General features: G+C 50.0%; 1 protein-coding gene across 1 annotated transcript in view; it reads right to left on the bottom strand.

The window, feature by feature from the left end:
- Positions 1-19,644, bottom strand: part of LOC115092857 (peptidyl-prolyl cis-trans isomerase-like) — a 92,623-nt gene that overhangs the window by 47,828 nt on the left and 25,151 nt on the right. The window lies entirely within an intron of this gene.

The raw sequence follows: 19,644 nt of genomic DNA, 5'->3' as shown, positions 1-19,644 counted from the left end.
GTTCTTGGAGGAGAAGTCCATTACCTGCTATTAAGTTCACTTAGAGAATAGCCACTGCCATTAGCAATGGTTACATGGAATAGACTTAGTTTTTGGGTACTTGCCAGGTTCTTATGGCCTGGATTGGCCACTGTTGGAAACAGGATGCTGGGCTTGATGGACCCTTGGTCTGACCCAGTATGGCATTTTCTTATGTTCTTAACAAAACTTTTCATAATCAAATGTTATTTAACTGATACAAACAACAAGAGATCCTCTCCAAACAATCATCTCTCCAAATCTCCCATGAATAAACAATTTGACAAATATTCAGAAAAAAATATTCAGGAATTTCCCAAAGAACAAGCTTTTCTGCAATACGTAATTACATCTTATTTTATTTATTTTATTTATTTAAAATTTTTATATACCGGCATTCATGTTGCAAACACATCATGCCGGTTTACATATAACAGGGGTGTACAGTAAACAATTCAATAACCTATTTGTGTAGAAGGAAGCAGTTACAAATAACAAGGTAATAGAACTGGGAGGAGAGAAGAAAAGAAAGAGAATAACATTAGGTATAGGTATTTACATTAGTAAAACATCTTAAAATAATGAGCAGGCCCAAACTTCTTGGGCGGGTCCTGGACTGGTGCAGCAGGATTCCAGGAAAGAAAATTCAAGTGAGAGTAAATTTATCCTTCCTTAATCCTGCTACACTAGTCCAGACACATGGGAAGTCTCCAAAGCCCAATTAAACTTGAGAACTCCAGCTCAAAAAGCTGCATCCTCCTTGGTATGAACGTCTAATCCGTATTTTGTAAAGAAATGCAAGGACCAAGTGGGCACCTTATAAACATCTTCCAGATCAAGAGCTGAAGATCCCACCCAAGAAACTTGAGCTCTTGTTGAATATGCATAAAGGCTTTCTGGCACCAGATAACCTCTCAACAGGTAAGCTGACAAATGTCTAATCTACCTAGTTAAGACAACCTTAGAAGCTGCCTAATCCTCATGTGGTCCTCTGTCTAGGACAAAACTGGATTCCTGGTACAAGTTAGTAACTTTCAGGGGACCAAGATGGCCGACTGACACATCGTGTTGTGTTTCCTTGATTCAACATGCCCCATTCCAGAAGGAAACACCGATGGATGGCCATGTGCTGTGGGGATCTTTGGCACTGGGAGGAGGTTGCTGGAGGAATGCTAGAGGAAAAAGAACCAGACGTCCTCCCTGAGCTTATGACAACTTTTTCCCTGGTGCAGCTGATCACTCCGGGAAATCCCGCTGAGACTAGAGTTGCCTCAGTGTCTCGAGAGTTGGCGTCATTGAACGCTGTGGAAATTGAATTTCGGCAGTCTCAGCTTGGTGAGGCTTTGAGAGGAGATTTGGAGTCCCGCGAAGCCCTTAGAGATCCCGGGGACTGTGCTAGCATTGCTGCAGTGGGGCAACTCAAGAGGAACCTTCCAGAAAACATCAGAATTGAGACTTCTGAATTGGTAAGATCTGCATTATTTACCTTGGAATCGATCTAGGAAGCAATTCAGGACCTGAATAAAAATATTTCCAAGCAAATAAGTTCTTTAATCTCCTCCTTAGGTCTGACAGACTCCATTTAAAATTGGCTGAAAGTGGGATATCCATTATTAAAAATGATTGAATCTCAATTTGGAGACTGGGAAAGTTTCTGAAAACCAGCAAATGATTGCTAAAGGAAATCAAGCTTTAACCAACAGACTTGAACAGCTAGAGAATCAGATATGTGGGAAAAACCTTTGAGTTATTAATTTTCCAAAAGATCCCATAACATCTCTTAAGGACATGTGGAAAAAATACTTACTAGAAGCTCTTAAGATTCCTGAGCCAACTCTGCCTTTAACGTCCAGAGTTTATTATATCCCACAGTCCAAAAGAGTTTTCAGACCTAAAGGGATTTAATGGTGAGATTACTTACCTGATAATCTCATTTTCCTTAGTGTAGGCAGATGGACTCATTACAAATGGGTATAGTGTGCTCGTGCTAGCAGTTGGAGATGGATCTGACGTCAGCACGTAGTACATATACCCCTGCAGGAAGGGCAGACGCTCAGTAATCTTCCATGCAAAAGCATTATGGATATATGTGTGACTGACCGATCAATTAACTGAACATTATTAACCTGACCGATTGACAGTAGCTGGAGACCGGAAGGCGTTGACGCCCGGCAGGGTGGATGCCCTATGTAAGAAAACATGACTTACCTTGAATCGGTGAAACCCCATGTATATCGGCAGCCGGGCGGGATGCTGAGTCCATCTGCCTACACTAAGGAAAACGAGATTATCAGGTAAGTAATCTCACCATTTCCTAGCTTGTAGCAGATGGACTCATTACAAATGGGATGTACAAAAGCTACTCCCGGACTCGGTGGGAGGCTGCCTGAGGTCCAGTTAGGATTGCCCTTGCAAATGCTGTGTCCTCCCTGGCCTGGACATCCAGACGGTAGAATCTGGAGAAGGTATGGAGGGAGGACCACGTTGCCGCTCTACATATCTCTGCAGGCGACAGCATCCTAGTTTCTGCCCAGGAGGCCGCTTGTGCTCTGGTAGAGTGAGCTTTGACTTGTAGAGGTGGTGATTTTCCCGCTTCTACGTAGACCGCCCTGATAACTTCTTTGATCCAGCGAGCAATAGTCGCCCGTGAGGCCACTTCTCCTTGCCTCTTCCCGCTGTGAAGAACGAACAGGTGGTCCGTCTTTCGTACTGCTTCCGACATTTCCAGGTATCTGGACAGCAGCCTGCCGATGTCGAGATGGCGCAGTATTCGACCTTCTTCCGACTTCTTCAAACCTTCCATGGTTGGCAAGGATATGGTTTGGTTGAGGTGGAAGTGTGAGACTACTTTGGGTAAGAAGGAGGGAACCGTGCGAAGATGGATAGCCCCTGGGGTGATTCTGAGAAACGGATCGTGGCAGGACAGCGCCTGTAGCTCGGAGATGCGGCGTGCTGAGCATACGGCCAGCAAGAACACCATCTTCAAGGTTAACACACGGAGGGACAGGCCTCGGAGAGGTCTGAAGGCGGGTCCCGCTAGGAATTCCAAAACCAGGTTGAGGTTCCACAGGGGCACTAGCCACTTCAGTGGCGGGCGAATGTGTTTGACTCCTTTCAGGAAATGTGAAACGTCTGGGTGTGTGGCAATGCTGTTGCCGTCATTCCTGGGGCCATAGCAGGATAGCGCTGCCACCTGAACTTTGATTGAACTGAGGGACAAACCCTTCTGAAGTCCATCTTGCAGGAAATCCAAAATGATGGGGATTTTAGCGGCATGCAGATTAGCGCTGCGAGTTTCGCACCAGGCTTCAAATACTCTCCAGATCCTTATATAAGTTAGTGATGTGGAGAACTTGCGTGCTCTGAGGAGTGTATCTATTACTGCCCCCGAGTATCCCCTTTTCTTCAGTCGAGCCCTCTCAAGGGCCAGACCATAAGAGAGAATTGAGCTGGATCCTCGTGGAGGATGGAACTTTGTCACAGCAGGTCCCTGTGAGGGGGCAGGGGTAGAGGATCCCCTGCCAGCAGTCTTCTCATGTCTGCGTACCAGGGTCTTCTTGGCCAGTCCGGGGCCACCAGAAGAACTAGGCCTCTGTGCCGCTGAATCTTGTGTATAATGGCACCCAGCAGGGGCCATGGGGGAAGGCATATAGCAGGATCCCCGGAGGCCATGGCTGCACCAGGGCGTCGATCCCGTGGGATAGAGGATCTCGTCTGCGACTGAAGTATCTGGGTACTTGAGTGTTGGACCTGTCCGCTAGTAGGTCCATGCCCAGGGGTCCCCCACTGATCCACAATCATCTGGAAGGACGTGGATGACAGCTTTCTCTGCTGAGGAAGTCTGCCGTGGTGTTGTCCTTCCCGGTGATGTGGACGGCGGAGATGTCCTGGGGATTTGCTTCCGCCCAAGCCATCAGGGGGGCTATTTCTAAGGATACCTGTTGGCTTCTGGTTCCGCCCTGTCGGTTGATGTATGCCACCACGGTGGCGTTGTCCGACATTACTCTGACTGCTTTGTTTCGAAGTCTGTGGGCAAATTGCAGGCAGGCTAACCGGACTGCCCGTGCCTCTAGTCGGTTGATGTTCCACCCCGACTGTTCCACCGCCCTTGGGCGGTTAGCTCTTCGCAGTGTGCTCCCCAGCCGCTCAGGCTGGCATCTGTAGTAAGCAGGGTCCAGGTTGGGGAGGACATCTTTGCCCCCCCGGCTCGTGTGGCCGGGCTGCAGCCACCACCGTAACGGATTCCGTACTCTGGCCGGTAGAGGGAGATGCACGGTGTAGTTCTGCAATCGTGGGCTCCACCGAGATAGGAGGGCGCATTGTAATGGTCTCTTATGAGCCCGTGCCCATGGTACCACTTCCAGAATGGAGGCCATTAGGCCGAGGACCTGCAGGTAATCCCAAGCTGTGGGCCAGGTGGTGCTCAGCAGATGCTGCAAACGATTCCGGAGTTTTGATCTCCTCTTGGATGTCAGGCTGACCTCGTCTTCCTGGGTGTCGAAACGGACTCCTAGGTATTCCAGCGACTGCGAAGGCTGTAGAGAGCTCTTGTTTGTGTTGACTACCCATCCTAGGCTTTCCAGACCTTTCTCAAACCTTAAGTTACCACACTTTTTGTACGCTGAAGATGTATAAATTCTTATTCCCATTACTGATTCCATTCCAAAAACCCTTGAAATCTGGCAATCCACTCTCACTTCAATTAACAACCTCTTAAACTCTATTCAGCTTGCCCTTAACTCCACAAAAACAGAACTTATGGTTATTTCCTCTCCTACACATCTACATGCTACACCCACAACATATATTATTCAACCACACACACAATTTTCTCAACAAGTCCGAGACCTAGGAGTACTATTAGATGATCAAATGTCCCTCAAAAAATTTATTAATGCTACCCTTAAGGAGTGTTTCTTTAAGATCCATACACTCAAAAAAACTTAAACCACTACTTCATTTCTCTGACTTTCGTACCGTGTTACAATCTATGGTCTTTTCGAAAATTGACTATTGTAATGCGTTACTATTAGGCCTGCCTAAAAATTCCATACACCCACTACAAATCCTGCAAAATACGGCAGCTCGCATTCTCACTAATACACCCACAAGGGAGCACATTACTCCTATACTTAAGGAATTACACTGGCTCCCTATCCACCATCGTATACAATACAAGATATTATCACTCATTCACAAATCCCTCCACAGCCCAGAAATGAACTGGCCCTCCAACACCTTTCAATTCAATAATTCTAATAGGCCAATTAGAAATCCCTATATTGCTACACTACAAACCCCCTCACCTAAACTATTTAAATATGCATCCACCAAAGCACGTGCCATCTCCATAGCTGGCCCTACACTATGGAATGCTATGCCTACTGATTTACGCCTTGAACCGTCCCCTAAGACTTTCAAGCACAAGCTTAAGACATAGCTTTTTACTAAGGCCTATACATGATTCGCACATGCTCCTTCTTAGCTCACATGTCCTTAACATGTTCCTAACTCACATGATCTTTCATAACTCTCATTACTCCCTTTCTTAATTTGTCAATCTTTCCATCTTGTCCATAAATTAGTACCATCTACTTTAGACTCTTCTCTGCCCTTTTCGGCCTATTCCTAGTACCTTTGTTTCCTTCTTATAACCATTGAATTGCCCTCTGTATATATGTATATTACCCTCTCCTCCCTGACCCTCTTCTTTCCTCCTCTCTTTACTTTTGCTCCCCCCCCTCTCATTCCTCCAATGTTTGCCTTGATACTATGTTAATTTGTGCCATCATAGTTAATATTTACTCTATTTTATTATCTAGTCTTAGCTAAATAAGTTGTTTTGTTACCGTACTTTACTGTTTTAAATGTATTTTGGAAATCAGCTGTTATTATACTGTTATATGTACAACGCAATTGCGTATTTTTCGTTCTATGTACACCGACGTGATATCTTTGATGAGCGGCGGTATATAAAAACCAATAAATAAATAAATAAATAAATATAACTCTGTTGGTTGCCCGGTGGCTCTCCTCCGGTGACTTTGCCCTGATCAGCCAATCGTCTAGGTAGGGATGGACGAGAATTCCTTCCTTCCTGAGTGACGCCGCCACCACTACTATTACCTTGGTAAAGGTCCGCAGCTCGGTGGCTAACCCGAAGGGTAAAGCCCAGAACTGAAAGTGCTGTTTCAGGACTTTGAAGCGTAAGTAGCGCCGTGATCCCGATGGATTGGGATATGCAAATAAGCCTCAGACAGATCCAGGGATGTGAGATACTCCCCTGGCTGTATTGCACTTCGGACTGACCGCACAGTTTCCATGCGAAATCCAGGGACCCTTAAGTGCCGGTTGAAGGTGCCCCCTTTCTTGGGTACGATGAAATAAATGGAGTAATGCCCAGAATTTCTCCCCCATGCAGGCACTGGGATTATGGCTTTTAGGGACAGGAGCCTCCCCAAGGTGGCTTCCAGTGCCACCCTCTTGAGGGGTGGACAAGGAGATTCCACAAACTTGTCCGGAGGGAGACGAAGGAAGTCCAGGTAATACCCTTCTCGAATGATGGCGAGGACCCACTGGTCCGACGTAATCTTGGCCCATCTGCGGTAGAATAGGTTTAGCCTGCTCCCTATGGCTTCTTCCCCCAGATGGGCCGGCTGATTCTCATTGTGGGATGCGGCCGGGACCCGAACCCGAGCCGGTTCCCCTCTTGTCGTGCCTGGTCCGAAAGGACTGGTTCCTGGTCTGAGAACGAGGCGCTTGGTAGCGAGTCCTGTAAGGGTTGAAGCGTTGAGAGCTTCTCCCTCTGGATGGCCTAGGAACAGGGCGCTGGTTCCTCCTTGACTTGTCTTCTGGTAGACGGGGTAATGGAGAGACGCCCCATTTGTTAGCCAGTTTCTCGAGGTCGCTGCCGAACAGGAGGGATCCTTTAAAGGGCATTCTTGTAAGGCGAGTCTTGGAGGAGGAGTCGGCCGACACTCCCTTGGCTGCCGTGCGGACTAGGTCGGAGGCAGCGTCAGTGAGGAACGAGAGAGCTGATTCCATTTCTTCTCCTGGGGTGTTGTTCCTGGCTTGTGATAAACAGGAACGAGTCACCACGGTGCAGCAGGTCGCTATTCGTAGGGACATGGCTGCCACCTCAAAGGCTTGTTTCAGAATGGCGTCCAGGCGCCGGTCATGTGCATCCTTGAGGGCCGCCCCTCCCTCCACCGGAATAGTGGTGCGCTTCACAATTGCGCTAACTATGGCGTCTACCTTCGGGCACGCCAGCAGCTCCTTGGTTGCCGGGTCCAGGGGGTACATGCTAGACAAAGCCCGACCCCCTTTGAATGAGGCCTCCGGCGCATTCCACTCCAGATCGATCAGCTGCTGTGCTACTTGCAGGAGGGGAAAATAGTGAGCCGTTTGACGCAGGCCCTCTAGCAGGGGGTTCATTCTAGGTTCCCCTGGGGTGCCTGGGCCCGGGATAGCCAGCTCCGACAGGCATTGAGAGACCAGGTCTGGAAGATCCTCCTTAAGAAAGAAGCGCCTCATGGTTCGATACGGCTCTATCCCCGAGGGAAGTTCTCCCTCCTCGGGGAGCTCGCCTTCTTCCTCAGAGTAATACGAGTCCCCATAAGTGGGGCTTCCGGGTGGCCGTGCCTAGGTCTTGAGGGTCCAGGGGTAGGGTCATCCGGTACGTATGGGTCCAGTCGGGGATCAGACTGCATCTTGACAAAGGCGTGAATCCCCTTGAATAATTCCACCCAGGAGAGCGAAGCAGGTTCTAGCCGTAGGGGCACCAGGTCTGTAGGGTTCCCTGGCTGCTCACTGCGGCCTGCTAGGTTCAGGGTGTTCCCTGAGGAACTGGCCGTCAATCTGGGCTGGGACCGGCCCTGGCCTAGAACTCCCAGGGCCTCCTCACATTGGGCACATAGGGAGTCCGCTTCCTCGCTCTGTGTGGCTCTGAGGTGGCATGCTGAGCAGAGGCCTAGAGCTCTTATGCCCGATTCTGGATGTGCTGGCTCTGCGGACGCATGGGCTCTCATACACTCCATCGCGTCTGTTATCTGTACGCTCCAGTGTGCTCTCAGCCGAAAGTATGCACCTTTCAATGTGCGCCTATCAATGTGCGCCTATGAACGTGCGCCCATTACTTTCGGGCGCCGAACATACGCGCCGATGCCTGCGCGCTTAGTCTGTACGCTAGATCGAGGCGGCGAACCAGGGCCGAGGGTGACGGCGAGCAGGCAGGCAAAATGGCGACCTCCTTGGCGGGCTGCCGCGCAGGCAGACCCCGCTAATCCTCACTCTTCGGAGACCAGTAAAGTAAAGATGTACGCCTTACCTGATCTTCGGTGCTTCCTGGCTGCGACCCGGGCGGTCTCCGGCTGCGGGGGGAGAGGGTGAGTACCGTCACCGTCGCGCTCGAGGAAGTGCACCTGCTGCCTCTAAGCAGCGCCCGAACAAGTCTCGCTCGGGGGCCAAGTCCTCACCACGAACGGATCGGGACTGAGGCTGCCTCTATGCCGCGCCCGAGCCCTTCTCACTCAGGGGCTAGGTCCCTGCCGTGATCCGGCCACTGGGGGAGGGACCCAAGGGTATCACCGCAGGAGTGCGGGGCTCGTCTTCAGGTAGGATTCTTCTAAGAATTTAGTCGTTAGAATTTGGAAAAATGCTCAGCGAGCGTAAGGTAGCTCCAAACTGCTTTGGAGACGGAAATTACTGAGCGTCTGCACTTCCTGCAGGGGTATATGTACTACGTGCTGACGTCAGATCAGTCTCCAACTGCTAGCACGAGCACACTATACCCATTTGTAATGAGTCCATCTGCTACACGCTAGCAAATGCTGCGTTGGGCGCCCTGCGATTTCCCGCATCGGGGGTAGAGTTGCTTACCTCTAACAGGTGTTCTCAGAGGACAGCAGGATGTTAGTCCTCACATATGGGTAACATTATCAGATGGAGCCTGATGCGGGAAAAATTGAGCATGCCCAGCATTCCCTATACCACGAGTCCACGCGGGGTCCCTCTTCAGTCTCGTAAATTAGAATTACTGTAAAATAAAAAATAGGAGAAACTCAATCCGTGGGGTGGGCGGATTTCATGAGGACTAACATCCTGCTGTCCTCTGAGTACACCTGTCACAGGTAAGCAATTCTGTTTTCTCCAAGGACAAGCAGAATGGTAGTCCTTCTACATGGGTGAATCCTTAGCTACAGGCTACACCCCAACAGACACCAGACCATGTACCAAAGGGCACAACAACAACGGTGCTGTAAGTAACAGAGGAGGAGACAGCCTGAACCCAAACAGGCCCTAGGTTGGGAGAGTTGGATTCTACACCTCAAACAGGTTCCAGAGGACAGACTGGCTGAAACTACTGTCGTGACGGCCATTCCTATCTAGACAGTAATGTAATTTGAATGTGTGGAGAGAACTCCACATCACAGCCTTGCAGATCTCCACAGGAACTGCTCGCAAGTGGGTACTGATGCTGCCATGGCTCTGACAGAATGAGCCTTGACATGACCCCCAGATGCAGCCTACCTGGGCATAGCAGAAGGAGATGCAATCTGCTAGCCAACTGGATAGTGTCTGTTTGGCAATGGCAACACCCAACCTATTCTTATCAAAAGAAACAAAAAGTTGGGTGAACTGTCTAAAGGCTTCTGTCTGCTCCACACAGGCTCGTTTGCAGTCCAAACTGTGCAGTGCTCGCCTTGGTGCAAATGGGGTCTGGGAAAGAAAATTGGCAGGACAATTGACTGGTTAAGATGGAAATCAGTCAACACCTTAGGCAGGAACTTAGGGTGTGTACCCAAGACCACCTTGTGTAAGATAATTAAGTCAATAAGGCCTGGAGCTCACTGACCCTGTGTGCTGAAGTGACCGCCACCAAAAATATGATCTTCCAGGTCAGGTACTTCAGGTCACAGGTACACAGTAACTCAAAGAGAGTTTTCATCAGCTGAACTAACATCACGCTGAGGTCCCAAGACACAGCGGGAGGCTTCAATTGAAGCAGGCCCTGCATGAAAAATACAACTATAGGATGTATAGAGATTAGTGAATCATTAACTTTTCAACATCCAGGCTGTGAGCAACAAGGCCTGAAGGTTGGGATGCCGCAGCCTGCCTTGATCTTGTGTGAGGAGATCTGGGGAAGTCCCCACATTGATCGGTTTCCAGATGGACGTTTCCTGCAGGAGTGGAAACCAGACCTATCTCGGACAATGAGGGGCTATGAGGATCATAAGCCCCCTGTTCTCACGAAGCTTCAATAGAGTCTTCACCACTAAGGGAATCGGAGGAAATGTATACAGAAGACTCTTACCCCATTAACAGGCTAGGGCGACTGAGGCTGGCTTGCCATCTGACCTGGACAGGGAGCAGAACTGAGGCACTTTCCTGTTATAGAGGGACGCAAACAGATCTATGTCCAGGCTCCCCCTCAGGCAAAATATCTGATTCGCTACCCCCTGGTCAAGGGCCCAGTCGTGGGGTCTGAAGGCTTGACTCTTCCTGTCTGCCACCAAGTACACAACTCTAGGCACTATCCCATAAGATAGGGTCCATGACCAGATCCGGAACACATCCTGGCGCAGGAGGTATGATCCCGTGCTTCCCTGCTTATTGACATACACATGGCTACTTGGCTGTTGGTCTGGATCAGGGCAACTTTGTTGGACACCCAATCTCTGAAAGCCCATATTGCGCATCTGATCACCTGAAGCTCCAGGAAGTTGATTTGACAAGAATGTTCCTATATCACAAACCCTTGGCGCCGAGCCCATTCTCATGAGTTTCCCACCCCAGGGTGGATGCATCCGTGCTTAACACAGTTTGAGTAGGGAGACTCTAAAAGGAAATGCCCCATTCCAGATTGGAGAGTACTCGCCACCAGGACAAGGAGTCCGAGAGAAGGGTTGATGCTGATGCAATCCTGAAGGCTCTGTGACCTGGTGCCACTGTGACCTCAGGGTCATTGGGCTCTCCGCATGTGTAAGCGTGCCAAAGAAGTGAAATGGACAGTCGTGACCATGTAGCCCAACATGCTCAACATGTGCCAGGCTGATACTGGCTGGCTCTGTTGAATTTCTGCCGCAATAGCTGCCAAGGCAAAATCCCTTTGGCGCAGCAGAAAGGCCTTGGCCTGAGCAGTGTCTAGAAGGGCTCCTATGAAGCCCAATTGAGGTGACCAGCTGAGATGGGACTTTGACTAATTGAGAACAAATCCCAGTGACTCCAACACCCAAACAGTCAAGCACATGGACCTGGTGGCCCCTGCCTCAGATTTGCTCTTGACCAGTCTGCAGAGATGCGCCGCCACCACGGCTAGGCATTTCGTGAAGACCCATGGGGCGGACGCAAGCCTGAATGGCAATACCCAGTACTAAAGTGCTGTTTTCCAACCATGAATCCTGTAACCTGGGAAGATCTCAATATGGGTGTATGCATCCTTTGGGTCGAGGGAGCATAGCCAGTCCCCTTTTTGCAAAAGAGGGATGAAGGTGCCCAAGGAAACCATCCTGAACGTTTCTTTTTTTAGAAATTTGTTCAAGACTCTTAGGTCTAGGATGGGATGGCGGTCTCCTTTTCTCTTTGGAATCTAGAAGTACCTGGAGTAGAATCCCTGCCCTTTTTGCCTTGGTGGTACAGGCTCAACCACTCTGGCTGTTAAGAGGGATGAGAACTCCGTTTATAGTACCTCGTGATGTGGTACCAGCCACCAAAATGGGCACAGAGGGCAATTTGGCGGTACACCCAATAGATTTAATTGGTACCTCTGGCGATGGATAGAAACCCACTGGTCCAAGCATTTGCAAAAAACCAAAGCCTGCCCCTGACTGGAGGATCCATCGTCCTGGGTTCAGGCAACTAGCTTAAGCTCCTTATGGCCCAGTCAAAACTCCATTCCAAAAGCTGACTGAGGAGCTGGCTGGGGCTTGGGAGATCTCTGCAGCCTTGGATGGCTGTGGGAGATTTGATGGTGTGGACGGGATTGAGGATGTGTAAGATACTTTGCAAGCCCTGGCCTCTATTTCTAGATGAGCAGGACGGGTACAGAGTACTGGCAGAGAGTTGGAGTGTTTTATGGTGGTCACAGAGTTGGGCCACAGCATCCCTCACCCTATCTCCAAAGGGATTCTCTTCAGTACATGGCACATCAGAGAATCTTTCCTGCATCGCTGGTCAGAGATCTGAGGCCCAAAGCTATGTCATTCTGCAGGCATCGATTTCCGCTGCAGAGACTCTCGATGCAGTTTCAAAAACATTGTAGATCACGCAAACCTTGTGTTTTCCACACTCCAGACCCTTGTGCACTAGTGACACGAGTGCCTTGCTGCTGTTAAGGAAGCTGCTCAGCCACCTCCAGCACCTGCTTCCAGATGTCAGAGTACTGGCTCATGTAGAGCTGGTAAGCAGTGATGCAGGCAATAAGCATGGTGCCTTGGAACACCTTCCTCCCAAGAGCATCCTTTACTCTGTGGTCCTTCCCCAGGGGTGCAGAGGAATGGTCAGAGAGCACTTGACCTTCTTGAGAGTGGACTAAACCATCACTGACTGATGAGGCAGCTGACGCTTACCAAATCCACCTTCTTGTTAACGTAAGGTACTGTGAGGGGGTGTTCCCATATCCTCAGCAGCAATTCCTTAAAGATCTTGTGTACTGGGACCGCCACAATCTCTTTAGGAGGCTCCACGGACTGGAGGATCTCAAGCATTTTGTGCCTGGCTTCCACCATCACCCTCACAAACCATGTGAAGGTTAAGCCCTCAGGCGAGGACCTCCTCCACTCATCTGGAGAAAGGTCTTATGGGAGACCATAAAAACCCACTGAAGAGGAATTTCTCAGATCGGAGGAGGACTTCGTCAGATCATCCCCCCAGAGCTCATAGGGACCCTAATCCTAACCGTATGCTACAGGGGATGGGGCCCTAGGTGCTCGGCCTTCGCCCAGAGGTGCAGGCACCAATAGAACTGGACGGGAGGGGGGGGGGGCTACAGGCCTTGGTGGAGCTTCCTCCTCAGAGGAACCGATAATGACCACCATATCAGTAGGGGAGGCCTTGGTGTCCTGCTGGGCACCAGTGCTGTCCTAAGAACCTGCACCAGCAAGGTTGGTAATGCACAGATGGGCACGTTGAGTTTCTCCAGTAGCAGTAAGATGACAAACAGCTCAGACAGTGAGACTTACAGCTGAAGTACCTGGGTACTTGGGCGTTGAACTGGTTTGCCAGAAGGTCCATGGTTGGTGTTCCAACGGTTCACTATCACTTGGAACGCTGTGGTAGACAGCTTCCATTCCCCTGGGTCTAGACTTTCTCTGCTGAGGTAATCCGCCGTGATGCTGTCTTTCCTGGCGATGTGGACGGCCGAGGGCTCCTGGAGGTTCCCTTCTGCCCACGACATTAGGGGGTCTATTTCCAGGGACACTGTTGGCTTCTGGTTCCTCCTGACAGTTAATGTATGCCACTGTTGTGGGGTTGTCCGACATTACCCTGACCGCTTTGTCTCGGAGTCTGTGTCTGAACCATAGGCAAGCTAGTCTGACTGCCCTGGCTTCTAGGCGATTGATGTTCCACCCTGACTCTTCTGCGTTCCATTGCCCTTGGGCGGTTAGCTCTTCGCAGTGTGCTCCTCATCCTCTAGGCTGGCATCAGTGGTGAGCAGGATCCAGGTCGGTGAGGACAGTCTTGTTCTCTGGCTCAGGTGGCCGTCTTGTGGCCACCACCATAGTTGGGATTGAACTGTGCCTGGGAGTGGTAGACGTACAGTGTAGTTCTGAGACAGTGGGCTCCATCGCAATAGGAGTGAGTGCTGTAGGGGTCTCATAAGGGCTCGTGCCCATGGTACCACATCAGCGTGGATGCCATGAGACTGAGGACTTTTAGGTAATCCCATGCTGTGGGGTGATCTCTCAGCAGGGTTCGTAACCAGTTCATCAGTTTTAATCTCCTCGCCGGTGTCAGGATGACCTTGTCTTCCCTTGTGTCGAACCGGACTCCTAAGTATTCGAGGGTCTGTGAGGGTTGCAGACAGCTCTTGTTTTTGTTGACTACCCATCCGAGACTCTCCAGTAGGGTCTGGACTCTGCTGGCTGCCCGGCGCCTTTCCTCTGGGGATTTCGCCCTGATCAACCAATCGTCTAGGTAAGGGTGAACGAGGATTCCTTCCTTCCTCAGTGTTGCCGCCACCACCACTATTATCTTGGTGAACGTCTGGGGTGCTGTGGCTAACCCGAAGGGTAATGCCCGGAACTGGTAGTGACGGTCCAGGATTTTGAAGTGAAGGAAGCGCTGATGTTCTTGATGGATCGGAATGTGTAGGTAGGCTTCCGACAGGTCCAGGGATGTGAGGAATTCTCCCGGTTGTATCGCCCTTATTACAGAGCATAGGGTTTCCATGAGGAAGCGGGGGATCCTCAGGTGTCGGTTGACTGACTTGAGGTCCAGGATGGGCCAGAACATTCCCTCTTTCTTGGGGACGATAAAATAAATGGAATAGTGTCCAGTATTTGATGCGGAAGCACTGGGGTTATGGCCTCTAGGGCCAGTAATCCGGTCAGAGTCACCTCCATTGCCACCCTCTTGGAGGGGTCATGGCAGGGGGATTCCACGAACTTGTCCGGAGGAAGTCCAGGTAGTATCCCTGTTGAATGATGGTTAGGACCCACCTGTCCCAAGTTCTCTCGACCCATCTTTGGTAGAATAGGGCAAGTCTGCCCCCTATGGCTTCTTCCTTTGGACGGGTCGGCCGAATCTCGTTGTGGGGTGCGGCTGGTGCCGGGGCCCGAGCCGGTTCCCCTTTTGTTGTGCTTGTTCTGAAAGGACTGGTTCCTGCCTGCAGGACGAGGCGTGCGATAAGAGTTTCTGTATGGATTGAAGTGCTGCGAACCTCTGCCCCTGGAGGATCAGGGGAAAGGTCGTTGGTGTTTCTTATTCCTGTCCTCCGGTAGTCGCGGCAATGGGGACTCGCCCCATTTGTCAGCCAGTTTCTCTAGTTCGCTGTCGAACAGGAGGGATCCCTTGAAGGGCATCCTTGTGAGTCGCGTTTTGGAAGATGCGTCGGCTGACCAGCTTCGGAGCCAGAGTTGCCTCCTGGCTACCACAGCTGATGACACTCCTCTAGCCGCTGTGCGCACCAGATCGGAAGCAGCATCCGCAAGGAATGATACTGCTGGTTCCATGGCTTCCCCAAGAGTGTTACGTGCCTGCCTATCACAGACCAGGAGCGTCACCACGGTGCAGCAGGCCGCTATTTGTAAGGACACAGCGGTGACATCAAAGGACGTTTAAGGATGGATTCCAGACGTCAGTCATGAGCATCTTTGAGCGCTGCTCCTCCCTCCACTGGGATGGTGGTGCATGTCGAGTCCGCGCAGACCATGGCATCTACTTTTGGGCATGTCAGAAGGTCTTTGGCCGCCGGATCCAGAGGGTACATAGCTGCCATAGCCCACCCCCCTTTGAATGAGGACTCTGGAGCACTCCATTCCAGGTCAATTAGCTGCTGGACGGCTTGTAACAGAGGGAAATGGTGGGAAGTCTGGCAGAGTCCCTCTAGGAGGGGATTCGTCTTAGGTTCTCCTGAAGTACTTGTGCCCGGGATAGCGAGCTCCTTCAGGCTGTGGGTGACCAGGTCCGGGAGCTCGTCCTTTGTGAAGAAGCGTCTCATGGTCCGATGAGGCTCTGTTCCCGGGGGGGGGGGGCGTTCCCCCTCTTCTAGGGGCTCCGATTCCTCTTCAGAGTTATCCATGTCCCTGTAGATGGGACATGAAGGTCTTCTGGTGGAGGCTGTGGCTGATTTGCCGGAGGCTCCGTCTGCATGTGAAAGAAGGTGTGTAGGCCTTTGAAGAATTCCACCCATGAGATGGATGTTGGGTACAAACTAGGGGGCACCAAGTCCCTGGAGGTTTCCGTTTGAGGGGGGAGTCCCGCTGGAATTTGCTAGGTCCGGGGTACTCATTGAGGAGCTAGTACTCTGCCCTGGATGGGACTGGCCCTGGGATGGATCTCCCAGGGCCTCCTCACACTGGACGCACAGGGCGTTGGCCTCTTCGTTTTGTGCGGCTCTGATATGGCATGCTGGGCAGAGGCCTTGGGCCTTGATCTCCGTTTCCGGTGGTGCCATGGATATAGTCGCGGAAATCTTTATGCTCTTAAGCACGAAGAAGATGTGTGTGCAGGTTGTGTGTGCGCAGGAGTGCGCGTAAGTCGCAGATATGCACCCGGCCCAATAAGCGCTTGCTGAGCGCATATCTTATGCGCACGGCACTTGTGCGTGTAGCCTTATGCGCACATGTGATTTTTGTGCGCCTAGAGAGCCTTGTGCACCTGGGTCGAAGCGGCGGGCCGAGCGGCGAATAGGGCCAAGATGGCAACGGCGACCACGCGGGCAATATGGAGACCACTTCGGGGGGGGGTCTCCACGTGGGAGGGGCACCCTTGAATCTCACCGGGGCCAAGCCCTGCTAGGGCGGATGAACCTGGCAGCCCTGGTCCGGGCCAGCGACCTGTGCGCTTCCTCGAACCTGAGACCGGAGTCTTAGAAGAAGGTTTCTACCTTACCTTGTCTTCGGAACTTCCCGGTTTCGTTCCGGGCGGTCTTTGGCTGCGGAGGGAGAGGGCAAATACCTTCACCACCACGCTCGAGGGTGCACCCACTGCCTCTCAGCCGCGCCCGAAGTCGGAGACTAGGTCCCCGCTGAGGATCGGTCGCCAGACCGAGGCTTACCTCCGAGGTCCCATGGAAATCACCTTGGGAATTCTCAACTGGGGAGGGACCCGAGAGTATCACCGCAGGAGAGATGGCCTTGTCTGGCAAAGTAAGTTTTCTTCAGAATTTAGGGTTTTTTCTCCGTTGAACTTACTCTAATGCTGTGAGAGCGTGCAGGTAGTTTCTAACTGCTATGGAGACGGAAAATACTGAAGAGTTGCACTTCCTGCAGGGGTATATGTACTGGGGCTGACGTCAGATTGAAATCTGATCCATCTCCAACTGCTATCAGGAGTACACTATACCCATTGGTCCTGAATCCATCTGCTACACGCTAGGAAATAACCATTATGCACGGGGAGTCCCAAGCTGAGGGGGTGCAATGCAGAAGCACTTAGATAACATGGCTATACCAAGTGAACAACTGGGTGAACAGACTACGCACAATTACAACCCAAAGTCATCATGTCCTTAGGACAGCTGTCCAGACAGTATTGTGACATGAATGTGTGCAGACGACCAAGTAGCAACTTTACAAATGTTTTCAATGGCAGTGATCTGGAGATGAACCACTGAAGTTACCATGGATCTTACTGGGTGAGCTTTGACAGTGTCTAATCTGTAAGCCAGCAGCATGCCCTTCCCAAGCTGTTGGGAGCAAAGGATATGAAGAGTTGAGACACTCTGACAGTGAGGTAGATCCTCTAAGTAACATGCCAAGGCTCCTACAATCCAAAGAGCAAAGAGACCATTCTTCAGGCACATGAGGTCTTGGAAAGAACATAGCACAATAGCCTGATTAATGTGGAATGCAGATGCCACTTTTAGAATTAACTTAGGGTAAGTTTGAAGGGCTACATTATTGTGTGAAAAAAAAAATCTGAAGGTATGATTAATATGAATCTAGAACCTACAGTTCATTTAATCTTCGTGACAAAGTGACAGCCAAGAGAAACACCTTCCAGGTGAGAAAATTCAAGTCCGACGTAAGCAGTTCAGTAAGTTTCATGAGTTGAGCTGAGGTCCCAAGGCACTGGAGATTTGACTGGAGGTCTGGAGTACCACAATCCTCTCATAAGATACCAAAGGGAGGAAAGAGACTGGAACCCCTTCTACCAGCTGGTAATGTGCTGCAATGGTACTGAAATGAACTCTGAACAAAGAAGCACTAAGAACAAGATGACATACTGAAGCAAGACCCTCAGGCCACAAGAGGATCCAGAGGGCTGGTCCCACAGCAAATTGAGAATCTCTTCCACTTGAAGCAGTAGGATCTTCTGGTTGAGGTCTTTCTAGCTGAAATCAGCAAATCCTCCACCTCCTTTGGAAGGTGTAAATCGAAGACTACTGCGTGTTCAACATCCATGCTGAGAGGACCAGAGATGGAAGGTTGGTATGACCATAGCCTTCTGCTCTCCTTTGCAAGGAATATGAAATAGCTCTAACAGAAGCAGAGACTGAACAGATGGGCAGATGAGACACAGAAACTACACTTGCTGAAGCCAGGCTGATGAAAGGGGGATTATCCTTGCCTTACTTCTGATGATTAGAGGAATCTGTGGGAATGCATAGAATAGGCCAATGTTCCAGTTTAGCAGAAAAATCAGGGGCTAATCTGTAGCTGCTTGGAAGCATGGAACAGAACTTTGACTTTCGTGTTGACTTATGAGGTGAACGGGTCAATCACCAGTTTATTTATTGTACATTTAGCTCACATCTTTTCACTGCCCTTTAGTGACTGAATAAGTCTACAACTCTGATCAAGGACCCTTCATGTGGCTGTAACACTGCTAAGGCAGTCTCATGTATTCTGGATTCAGTAAATAACTAGAAAAATTTCACTGTACTTATCAGTGCCTCACGAGATCAAGAAAGCAAGACTATTCACAGAAGCTGATCTAGGCTTTGGCATAGATGCAATCTCTATACTTCCAGCCAAGACTGACATTTTGTAGCAAATTCTGGGGATAGTACTGCACAATCCATATAAGCCTAAGGCACCAGTTTCTGACCAAAAGCAATACAAAATGTTGCAACATTATATACCACCTTGTAGAAACTAAGGAAGTATTCAAATCCAAGTACCTGGCAGGATCCCAAAAGGTTGATAAGAGTCCATACTACTTATGCCAGGGTTAAACAATGGATTTCCTCAAGTCCAACTTAATAATGGTTTATGGACTTTTCTTCCAGAACTTGTGTAAACCTTTTCTAAACCCAGCTACGCTAACAGCTTTCACCACATTCTCTGGCAGTAAATTCCAGAGTTTAATTGTGTGTTGAGTAAAAAAAAAATTTTCTCCTATTTGGTTGAAATGTATCACCTAGTAATTTTTTGAAACAACCGATTGACGTTTACCCATTCCACTACAATTAATTATTTTATAGACCATTATTATATCTCCCCTCAGCGGTCTTCTCCAAACTGAAGAGCCCTAACCTCTTCAGCCTTTCTACATAGGGGAATCATTCCATCCCTTTTTCATTGTGATCACCCTTGTTTACTTTCTCTAATTCTGCAATGTCTTTTTTGAGAAGCAGTGACCAGAAATGCACATAATGCTCAAGGGTTGGTTGCACCACATAATGATACAGAAGCATTATGATATTCTGTTTTATTCTCCATTCCATTCCTAATAATTACTAGAGATGTGAATCGTGTCCTCGATCGTCTTAACGATCGATTTCGGCTGGGAGGGGGAGGGAATCGTATTGTTGCCGTTTGGGTGTGTAAAGTATCGTGAAAATCGTGAGCCGGCACACTAAAACCCCCTAAAACCCACCCCCGACCCTTTAAATTAAATCCCCCACCCTCCCAAACCCCCCCCAAATGCTTTAAATTACCTGGGGATCCAGCGGCGGTCCGGAACGGCGGCGGTCCGAAACGGCCTCCTGCAATTGAATCGTGTTGTCTTCAGCCGGCG

The sequence above is a fragment of the Rhinatrema bivittatum genome, chromosome 5 (assembly GCF_901001135.1).
Source record: "Rhinatrema bivittatum chromosome 5, aRhiBiv1.1, whole genome shotgun sequence".
NCBI lineage: Eukaryota > Metazoa > Chordata > Amphibia > Gymnophiona > Rhinatrematidae > Rhinatrema > Rhinatrema bivittatum.
This window is presented reverse-complemented; position numbering and strand designations above follow the sequence as displayed.